The following is a 9,739-nucleotide window of genomic DNA, read 5'->3' as shown; positions in this document are numbered from 1 at the left end:
CACAAAGCTGGGTGGGAGGGTATGCTGTGAGGAGGATGCCGTGAAACTCCAGTACGATTTGGACAGGTTGGGTGACTGGGCAGAAACATGGCAAATGCACTATAATGTGGATAAATGTGAGGTTATCCACTTTGGTGGCAAAAACAGGAAGGCAGATTATTATTTGAATGGCAATAGATTGGGAGAAGGGGAAGTGCAAAGAGACCTCGGTGTTTTTGTGCACCAGTCGCTGAAGGTAAGCATGCAGGTGCAGCAGGCGGTTGAGAAGGCAAATGGTATGTTGGCCTTCGTAGCAAGAGGGTTTGAGTACAGGAACAAGGATGTCTTGCTACAGTTGTACAGGGCCTTGGTGAGACCGCACCTTGAGTATTGTGTGCAGTTTTGTTCACCTTACCTGAGGAAGGACGTTCTTGCCATGGAGGGTGTGCAGCGAAGATTCACCAGGCTGATACCTGGGATGGCAGGAATGATGTATGAGGAGAGATTGTGTCGATTGGGCTTATACTCACTGGAGTTTAGAAGATTGAGAGGGGATCTCATCGAAACCTATAAAATTCTGTCAGGCCTGGACAGACTAGATGCAGGAAGGATGTTTCTGATGGCCGGGAGTCCAGAACCAGGGGTCATAGTCTAAGGATAAGGGGTAAGCCATTTAGAACTGAAATGAGGAGGAGTTTCTTCACCCAGAGAGTGGTGAACCTGTGGAATTCTCTGCCACAGAGGGCGGTGGAGGCCAGTTCATTAAATATATTCAAGAAAGAGTTGGATATATTTCTTAAGGCTAAAGGGATCAAGGGATATGGGGAGAAGGCAGGGACAGGGTACTGAATTTGAATGATCAGCCATGATCTCATTGAATGGCGGAACAGGCTCGAAGTGCCGAATGGCCTACTCCTGCTCCTATCTTCTATGTTTCTATGTTTCTATGAGACAGAGACAAAGAGAGACAGAGAGAGAGAGACAGAGAGAGAGAGACAGAGCGAGAGACAGAGCGAGAGACAGGGCGAGAGACAGAGCGAGAGACAGAGCGAGACAGACAGAGAGAGAGACAGAGAGACAGAGAGAAAGAGACTAAGAGGAGAGAGACAGAGACAAAGAGAGAGAGAGACAGAGAGAGAGAGACAGAGAGGGAGAGACAGAGAGAGAGAGGCAAAGAGAGAGACAGAGAGAGAGAGGCAAAGAGAGAGAGAGACAGAGAGAGAGAGACAGAGCGAGAGACAGAGCGAGAGACAGAGAGACAGAGAGAGACAGAGAGAGAGAGAGAGAGAGACAGAGAGAGAAACGGAGAGAGAGAGACCGAGAGAGAGACGGAGAGAGACAGAGAGAGAGACGGAGAGAGAGAGGGGGAGACATCTATATGAACCATCTATAAACAGGGAGTAGGTGTTAAAGGTCGCTCCTCAGACGGGTGGAATTTACATTAACGATTTGGACGGGAATCGGAAGTATAATTTCAAAATTTGCGAACGTCAGCAAATTGGGGGTGTCGTTAGTACAGAGGATGATTGCGACAAAATACAGGAAGACATCAATAAACTTGCAGAATGGGCGTGTAATTGGCAAATAAACTTCAATATAGATAAGTGTGAGGTGGTGCATTTTGGTAGGAAGAATGTGGAGACCACATACTCCTTGGAAAATAAGTGTGTAAATGGGGTAGCCGGATCCGGGGCTACAGATACACAGACCACTAAAAGTAGCAACACAGATTTAAAAAAAGCAAACCAAGCACTGGGGTTCATTTCTAGAGAGACAGAATTGAAAAGCAGAGAAGTTATGTTAAACTTGTATAGAACGTCAGACCATACTTGAAATACTGTGCACAGTTCTGGTCTCCATATTACAAAAAGAATATAGAGGCACTGGAGAAGGTGCAAAAAAGATTTACTAGAATACCAGAACTGAGAGGTTATACCCATCGGGAAAGATTGAACAGGCTGGGCTCTTTTCTCTGGAAAAGAGAAGACTGAGGGGTGACCTGATGGAGGTCTTCAAGATTATGAAAGGGTTTGATAGGTAGACGTAGAGAAGATGTTTCCACTTGTGGGGGAGACCAGAACTTGGGACCATAAATATAAGATAGTCATTAATAAATCCAATAGGGAATTCAGGAGAAACTTCTTTACCCAGAGAGTGGTGAGAATGTGGAACTCGCTGCCACAGGGAGTGGTGGAGGCGAATAGCAGAGATACATTTAAGGGGAAGCTGGATAAACACACGAGGGAGAAAGGAATAGACGGTTATGCTGATGGGGTGAGATGAAGAGGGGTGGGAGGAGGCTGGTGTGGAGCAGAAACACCGACACGGACCTGTGGGGCCAAGTGGCCTGTTCTGGGCTGTGAATTCTCTGTAACTATGTACACAATCTCACCACACAGAGAGTCTGCAGTGGAGGAGGCAGAGGAGCAGGAGTCCTTATTGGACAAGGAAGACGATGAGGAAGGAGAAGATGGAGGCCGCTTCAATGCCTTGCAGCAAGAGATGTGAGGGAGAAGCTAATTGCTCAGCAACTCCGGTAACCTGCTCATTTCCCCTTCCCCAAAAACGTACATAGAGCCTTCGGATTAACAGTGCTTGGCACATCCTTCCCCAATCCTTTCATCCTACAATAAAGAACATTCTAACCAATCACACAACTTCTATATCAATCACCTTCGGGCAATGCAGACTTGGAGGTCGCTACCAAACCACGCTGCCCAGTGTGATAATGGTGATTCATTTAATGGCAAACATTTCCATCAGTTCTCACCCATGGTGCCTGCCCTATCCTAACTCTGCCTCGTGGGCTGAGCGCAGCTGATGGGAGGGGCTGTTGCTCCTGTGGGGACCCCCGAGGTACTCGAGCCTGCGAGGGTCTGGCCGCGGACAGTTGCCGGTACAGTCTGGCCCAGTGGGTTTACTGGGGGGGGGCTACTGGGGGGAGGGGTTGCTGGGAGGGTTACTGGGCGGGTTACGGAGGGGGAGGGGTTACTGGCTGGCAGCAGTCAGGTAATATGCAGACACGCTGCTGGGTGGGTGGGGGTGAGGGGTGAGGGTAATATGCAGACACGCTGCTGGGTGGGTGGGGGTGAGGGGTGAGGGTAATATGCAGACACGCTGCTGGGTGGGTGGGGGTGAGGGGTGAGGGTAATATGCAGACACGCTGCTGGGTGGGTGGGGGTGAGGGATGAGGGTAATATGCAGACACGCTGCTGGGTGGGTGGGGGTGAGGGGTGAGGGTAATATGCAGACACGCTGCTGGGTGGTGTTGTGTATGTAATATGTGTGCTACTTTGAACCTATGGACAGGACTGCACTACTTGTTGGGCGTAGTGATACGCAGTACCACTCCTGGCCATAGGGGTATAAATAGTACTGTGGGTACTGATCCCCCTCAGTTCCCGCCTGTGGGCATGAAGTAAAGACCTATGTATAGTCCCTACCTCCAACCAGTAAAGACCTGTTTGAGTTATACGTTTAAGTCTTTGTGTTAATTGTTCAATACAATACACATACTTAACACTGGCGACGAGTCGGTTCGAACCCTGCGGCAGTTATTCCACAGCGGCTTCGTCCAAAGACAGGACATTGAAGAGAGGTTCCAATCCTCAACACCCTACTGAAAACTGAAGGGCAGCAGAAATCCTGACAGCTTCCAGCGACTGGAAGCGACAGGCATTAGGACCCTGAAGCCTCCATAACCTCGTGGGTAAGCCAGAGCCCGGGAGGGAGCGAGCAAGAGCCGCCGAGCGGGTGAGCCAGAGGCCGGGAGCCGCTTCAAGCGGAAGGCGCTTAGCGGGCCAGCGATCGCACCGGTGATAAGGGCTGAGAACCGTTTCGGGCGGGCGGCGCACCAGCGATCGCACAGGAGATAAGAGCCGCACTCGGGCTGAAAGTCAGCGACGAGAAGCGCGGGAAAACCGCCATTGAAGTGGGCGGGGAGAGCGAGAAGCGCGGGAAAGCCGCCATTTTTCGCGGGAAAACCGCTGGGGAAGAAGGCAGAAGCGGGAAAACCGCCATTTTGTGGGCGGAGGACGACGGCAAGAGCGGGAAGCCGCCATCTTGGATAGCAGTAAAAAAAAAAAAATCTGAGAAATTGCAAATCTACAATGCCTAAACACGGGAATATTAGCACCTTTGATAGTGACCTCGAAGATTGGGCCATATATGTTGAAAGAGTAAAAAATTATTGTAATGCCAATAAAATTCGTGACCAAGATAAAGCTCTAACATTATTAAATTTAATGGGTGCGAAGACATACGGGCAATTGAAACACCTGTTATCACCAGATGAACCGGCGGATAAGACGTTCGATGAGATTGTTACTGTCCTGAAAGATCATCTAAACCCCACGCCGCTGAGCCGCTGATGCTAGCGGAACGATTTAAATTTTATGACAGAAGGCAGCTACAGCATGAAAGCAATGCTGATTATTTGCTGGAATTGCGTAAATTAGCGAAATATTGCCAGTTTGGAACGGGACTGACAGAGGCACTTCGAGACAAATTTGTGTGTGGTTTATTTAAACAGGATACACAAAAGCGACTGCTCGAGGAGAATGAGCTGACGCTTGAGAAGGCGGTCACTATGGCAGCAGCACACGAAGCCGCAGCGAGAGGCACGGCAGTAATGCAGCTACGGTCACCGGAGCTCAGTGCACACAAATTGGGTGTGAGTTCTGGCAAATGTTATCGTTGTGGAAAGACAACGCATGATCAGAACCAGTGTTGGTTTAAAAACCAAGAATGTAGAACTTGTGGTAGGCTTGGACATATAGCTAGAGTATGCAGGTCAGGGAAGAAGACCAGCAACAAGAAGTCACCGCAAGGAAAATACGCAAAGGTACACAAGGTGACCGAACAGGAGTCCGATTCAGACGCTAGCAGTAATGAACTGGCTAGCTTAAGCTGTAATGAACTGGCTAGCTTAAGAGTACTCAACGCTGGTAAGGGTGCAGACCTCCAGACAATTTGGGTCACTCTTCAGATAGAAGGAGTCCAAGTAAAACTGGAATTGGACACTGGATCGGCATTGACGGTCATAAATAAGAAAGATTACGGAAAGTTATTCCAACATATTCCCCTACAGGATACGGGGATTATATTGAAAACATACACGGGGCAAAGAGTGTACCCCATCGGGAAAATAGAGGTTGCAGTGGTCCACAAGGGCAAAGACAGTCAAATAATGGACTTATATGTGATATCTGAAGGAGGTTCTCCACTACTAGGACGGGAGTGGATTAGGAAAATGAATATGGACTGGCATTTCCTACAAACAATAACGAGTGAGAACTCGGTGAAGATAGTCGGCCCAGACTCTGGAACGGATGATGGTAAGCCCAACTCAGGTGCAAAAGACAAAGTTTCAGCACAGAATTCCACTGAGCAACAACAACATAGTTTAACTGTGGATTCTGAGTCTGGCAAGTCTACTGATGTGCCCATTTCTGAGGGACACCGGGCTCGAACTCAACTCCATTTCAAACTACAACAGCAATTAGAACAAATGCTTCGCCGTTGTGAGCAAGAGTTGAATGCAACGAAAGAGTTCTTTGATATAGAGTTGGAGAATCTGGAAAGACAACAGAAGCAGCTGATGGAGAAAATGGAGCAGGAGCACACAAAACGTCTGATGTCAGAGGAGTTAACGGTCAGCCAACTCCTGCATATGCTGAAGGACAGGACTCTGAAATGGGAAAAACTTGAACACGAACTTCAATATTCAAACGAAAGGGGTTCGGAGCTCTCAAAGGTTATTGGAAGAGCTGAGGTGGCAACACAGACTGAGATGACTGCAACAGAGCAGCCCTTGGATGCCAAAAGTACGCTGACTCACGTCAACGTAGAACAACAGACCGCTGAAACAGCTGCTCCGGTAGAGGGATTGCATAGTCCGATCAATCAATCTCCAAAAGAAGTTGAAGTAGTAAAATCTCAAATGAGGTCATTAGTAAACGACTTGCTGAAAGCCCAGAACAAGCTGGATGAAGAGGTACGCATGAAGAAGTCTCTTCAGGAAAGATGTCTGGACTTGGAACAAAAGCTGGCTAACGCCCAGCTGGGTATGGAGGAAATAGAAGACCCTCTCGCTGGCCTAGATCAGGACGACACCGAATATTACTATGTCCTGTCCTGCCCAACTTGTAACTTCGACTCCCACCATACAGAAATCATGGAGGAGCACCGAAAGTCTACGGAACATCGGGAGAAGGTGGCTCTACTACGGAAAAAGGAGGGAGAGAAGGAGGAACTGCGCATGCAGCTGGCAGCTGACAGTGGAGCCCAGAGAGTCTCCAAGAAGCAGAAAAGGGAAAGTCGAAACAGAAGATGACCCATCTGAACCATTATTACCTCTACCAGATCACACACGTGGTCCCTCCGAACGGAGCCAATTCAGTTCGGAAGTTCAAACTGTTAAATCCATGGAAGGACTATTGAATGAGTCACTCCAGCAACGTGAACTGACTCCACCACAGAGATTGAATCTGTGAACTGTTTTCCGCAGAGACTGAATCTGTGATCTGTTTTGACATGAAGTTATCTATGTATCTATGTTATTCTGTTATGTAAACCTGAAGTTATATATGTATATATGTTATTACGTTATGTTAAATGGGGAGATGACTGTAAAGCTAGGAAGGGAGGAATGTTGTGTATGTAATATGTGTGCTACTTTGAACCTATGGACAGGACTGCACTACTTGTTGGGCGTAGTGATACGCAGTACCACTCCTGGCCATAGGGGTATAAATAGTACTGTGGGTACTGATCCCCCTCAGTTCCCGCCTGTGGGCATGAAGTAAAGACCTATGTATAGTCCCTACCTCCAACCAGTAAAGACCTGTTTGAGTTATACGTTTAAGTCTTTGTGTTAATTGTTCAATACAATACACATACTTAACAGGTGGGTGGGGGTGAGGGGTGAGGGTAATATGCAGACACGCTGCTGGGTGGGTGGGGGTGAGGGGTGAGGGTAATATGCAGACACGCTGCTGGGTGGGTGGGGGTGAGGGGTGAGGGTAATATGCAGACACGCTGCTGGGGTAATCCACCAGCCTCGCCATCCCTGCTGCTGCTGGCTCTGCCTGGGCCACTGATCTCTAGAGCGACCTGCTCTGCTTGGGTGCGGGCTACAAGGAAACAGTGAGAGAGAGAGAGACAGTGTGAGAGAGACAGTGAGAGAGAGACAGTGTGCGAGAGAGACAGTGTGAGAGAGAGACAGTGAGAGAGAGAGACAGTGTGAGAGAGAGACAGTGTGAGAGAGAGACAGTGTGAGAGAGACCGTGCGAGAGAGACAGTGTGAGAGAGAGACAGTGAGAGAGAGAGACAGTGTGAGAGAGAGACAGTGTGAGAGAGAGACAGTGCGAGAGAGACCGTGTGAGAGAGACAGTGCGAGAGAGACAGTGCGAGAGAGAGACAGTGCGAGAGAGAGACAGTGCGAGAGAGAAAGTGCGAGAGAGACAGTGCGAGAGAGAGACAGTGTGAGAGAGAGACAGTGTGAGAGAGAGACAGTGTGAGAGAGAGACCGTGCGAGAGAGGCCGTGCGAGAGAGACAGTGCGAGAGAGACAGTGTGAGAGAGAAACAGTGTGAGAGAGAGACAGTGCGAGAGAGACCGTGCGAGAGAGACAGTGCGAGAGAGACAGTGCGAGAGAGAGACAGTGCGAGAGAGAAAGTGCGAGAGAGACAGTGCGAGAGAGAGACAGTGTGAGAGAGAGACAGTGTGAGAGAGAGACAGTGTGAGAGAGAGACCGTGCGAGAGAGGCCGTGCGAGAGAGACAGTGCGAGAGAGAGACCGTGCGAGAGAGACAGTGCAAGAGAGACAGTGCGAGAGAGAGACAGTGCGAGAGAGAGACAGTGCGAGAGAGAGACAGTGTGAGAGAGACAGTGTGTGAGAGAGAGACAGTGTGAGAGAGAGACAGTGCGAGAGAGAGACAGTGTGAGAGAGAGACTGTGCGAGAGAGACTGTGCGAGAGAGACAGTGCAAGAGAGACAGTACGAGAGAGAGACCGTGCAAGAGAGACCGTGCGAGAGAGACCGTGCGAGAGAGACAGTGTGCGAGAGAGACAGTGCGAGAGAGAGACCGTGCGAGAGAGACAGTGCGAGAGAGACAGTGTGCGAGAGAGACAGTGCGAGAGACAGTGTGAGAGAGAGACAGTGTGAGAGAGAGACCGTGCGAGAGAGACAGTGCGAGAGAGACAGTGCGAGAGAGAGACAGTGCGAGAGAGAGACAGTGCGAGAGAGACAGTGTGTGAGAGAGAGACAGTGTGAGAGAGAGACAGTGGCGAGAGAGAGACAGTGTGAGAGAGAGACCGTGCGAGAGAGAGACCATGCGAGAGAGACAGTGCGAGAGGGACAGTGTGCGAGAGAGACCGTGCGAGAGAGACAGTGTGCGAGAGAGACAGTGCGAGAGAGAGACCGTGCGAGAGACAGTGCGAGAGAGACAGTGTGCGAGAGAGACAGTGCGAGAGAGACAGTGTGAGAGAGAGACAGTGTGAGAGAGAGACCGTGCGAGAGAGACAGTGCGAGAGAGACAGTGCGAGAGAGACAGTGTGATAGAGACCGTGCGAGAGAGACCGTGTGAGAGAGAGACAGTGAAAGAGAGACCGTGCGAGAGAGACAGTGTGAGAGAGTCAGTGAGAGAGAGAGGCAGTGTGAGAGAGAGACAGTGTGCGAGAGGGACAGTGTGAGAGAGAGACAGTGAGCAAGAGAGTCAGTGTGCGAGAGAGATAGTGTGAGAGAGACCGTGCGAGAGAGACAGAGAGAGAGAGACAGTGAGAGAGAGAGACAGTGTGCGAGAGAGACAGTGCGCGAGAGAGACAGTGTGCGAGAGAGACAGTGTGCGAGAGAGACAGTGCGAAAAAGACAGTGCGAGAGAGAGACAGTGTGAGAGAGACAGTGTGAGAGAGAGACAGTGCGAGAGAGACAGTGCGAGAGAGAGACAGTGTGAGAGACAGTGTGTGAGAGACAGAGACAGGCTGTGTGAGAGACAGACAGACTGTGTGAGAGACAGAGACAGACTGTGTGAGACAGACAGACAGTGTGTGAGGGTATAAACAGTGCCTAATACAGATGTAAAGGTCTTTACATTGTTCAGCTAAACTCTGCCCAGTTTGCACGGGATCCTTGTATGCTCAGATTGCAGTTCCAGTATCTCCCTGATGGTGCCCTACTTACTCTCCGGCTCACTCAGTCTCCGAGTCAAGCCTCCGACAGCTGTATCCTGCTCTATTCTTACCGGTACTGGTATCACACCTCATCCTCCTCCAAGTTCACCAGTAATTGAGCCCCGGGTGAAGGGCCATGGCTCTCAGTGCAGCACTGCGGAAAACAACTCTTTATATAGAACCTTGAATGTAGAAATATGTGACTCCAGTGCCACACCAACATGGATGACTCTTAACTGCCCAGCGAGCCGTTTATATCAAACCCGCTACCAGCAGTTCAAAAAGGCAGCTCACCACCACCTTCACCAGGCAACTAGGGATGGGCAATAAAGGCTGGCATCGCCAGCGACGCCCACACCCCGAGCGTGCATAGGACAACATATTTGAAGATTGGGGAGCAAGGAAGTTCCTCGGATTGGTGACTGCGGCAGTATGGAGAAGAAGGGGTTAAACGGAGTGACAGGTCGGAGGTGAGGGAAGGATTGTCAATCGGACGATAAACTGTTTTGCACATTTTGTTGCAATGTAACTGTGAAGTAATGTGAGGAGTCAGACACTGCTGAACAAACATCCCCAGGCCAGAGAGCTGGGC

This window comes from Somniosus microcephalus, chromosome 12 (genome assembly GCF_052327205.1).
Source record: "Somniosus microcephalus isolate GS21.2 chromosome 12, FLI_Smic_1.0, whole genome shotgun sequence".
NCBI lineage: Eukaryota > Metazoa > Chordata > Chondrichthyes > Squaliformes > Somniosidae > Somniosus > Somniosus microcephalus.
Note: the sequence above shows the minus strand (reverse complement) of the source record.